This window comes from Elephantulus edwardii, unplaced genomic scaffold (assembly GCF_000299155.1).
Source record: "Elephantulus edwardii isolate Elephantulus edwardi_28Jun2011 unplaced genomic scaffold, EleEdw1.0 scaffold00308, whole genome shotgun sequence".
NCBI classification, from domain to species: domain Eukaryota; kingdom Metazoa; phylum Chordata; class Mammalia; order Macroscelidea; family Macroscelididae; genus Elephantulus; species Elephantulus edwardii.
In genome coordinates this window covers 1,642,243-1,644,070 of record NW_006400058.1, presented here as the reverse complement: position 1 = coordinate 1,644,070, position 1,828 = coordinate 1,642,243, and positions in this window count along the sequence as shown.

Here is a 1,828-nt window from a genome sequence, read left to right as displayed (position 1 = left end):
TCGAGTCGCCTGCGACTCATAGCGACCCTATGTACAACAGCCCTAAACTCCGCTCTGTCCTGCGCCAATCGCACTGTCTCTGATACTCCCATCCATAGTCTTCACAATTACTTGCTTTGCCTCAGAAAGCTGGACAATGACTGAGAGATGAATTGGTGTCTTTGAGTTGTGGTGCAGGAAAAGAGTATTAAACATACCACGGAGCACCAAGAGAACAGATCTGTCTTAGGGTGAAACCAAGTTGTTCCTTGAAGGCATTTTGAAGCTCTGTCTCACATACTTTGGGCATGTGGCCAGAAAGGATCAGATTAGTTCTGGGAGAAGGACATCATGCTTGGAAGGATGTAGGTGTAGAGCAGGAGGGGAAGACCCTGGTTGAGATGAATTGACACAGTAAATGAGGTAGGTGTGTCAGAGTCAATGAGTCTGGCTCAGGATAGCGCAGGGTTCAGAGCTGTTGTACAAAGGGTTGCAGGCAACTCCATGGCACATGGCTGCATGTTACTTAGGCCAGCCCCGCTTCCAGCCTTAGGGCTTACATGTCTTCCAGTCAGCTTTTTTTTTTTTACATCTGTAATATGTTGGCCCATGGTGCTAAGTAAGTGGCTTTGTGCCTCGCCTTTAGGAGAGGAGGGGTGACTCAGGCTTTCAGACCACAAGTAAAGCTTACAGTATTTAAATCAAAGCCTGCTGGATGAAGGTCAAAGAGCTGAGAAAGGAACCTTTTTAGGAAGAGGGAATAGGCAGTGCAAAGGCTCCGAGGCAGGATGAACATGGAGCATTTGAGGAAGTGTTTGATATGTTAACAGGTCTAAAAGGGCAGATCTAAATGTAAAATTCCCAGGTAGGCCTTCTGAGGTGTTAAAAAAGGGAGTAATTTGTTCTTTCAGAACCTGTCCAGCTGTGATGAATTTAAACTGATTTATCCTTCTCCTTTGGAGCCTTGGTGGTTACACATTAACTGAAAGATGGGCAGCTAAAATTCACCAGCCACTGGCAGAAAAAAAGATAAGGCAGTTTGCGTCTATTAACAGCCTTGAATTAGAATCAACTCTAGGACAGTGAGTTTGGTTTTTGGTTTATCCCCTCCATAGGCCTCAGATTTGCAACGGTGATATGAGAACATTTCCAGTAGTGCTAGGCACTCCTCTTGAAGCAGGTGCTATTATCAATTTCTTTTCTGAAAATGAAATAAAGATCTAGAAAGACTGAATCATTTTCATAAGGCCAGGAAGCTAAAAAGTGCACTTCTATCACCTATTATGTTTAACCTCCATTGTAACTGATGTCCTATAGCCCTATCAGGCACAGTAAGCCAGTAACAATCAACGCCAGGTTTGACATTAAATCCTGCTATGTCACTTGCAAGCAGTAGGAACGTTCTACTTTAGTCCAATGGCCATATCGACTTTGGCCCCAATCAATAGAACACATGGTTACCTAAGAGGACCGCATGTATGAATCCTCAACAAATAAACGCAACAAATGCTTTCTGTCTGACATAGACTTTTCGTTGCAAGGAAGGTTTGGGAGCCAAGGGACGTAAGCCCTACCACCTTCCAGCACTATTTCCTCCATTCAGTCAGGGAGCAATTCGCTATCTTCTCCTGCCCCAGCTAAGCACCCCTCAAAGATACAGAAAACTTTTTTCTGGACTAAAAAGGTCGTGGTCCCTTTAAGGCCCGCCCCTCCCTCCCCCAAAACTTCCCTGTGTCTGCTCCCTTTTCGATCTGGGACGGCCGGCCGGGCTCGCCGCCGAGCTGGTAGGGACTTTGGGCGAGAGGTCGTGGAGGGACTCAGGGGGGGATCTGTGGGAGGCGCGGCCCGT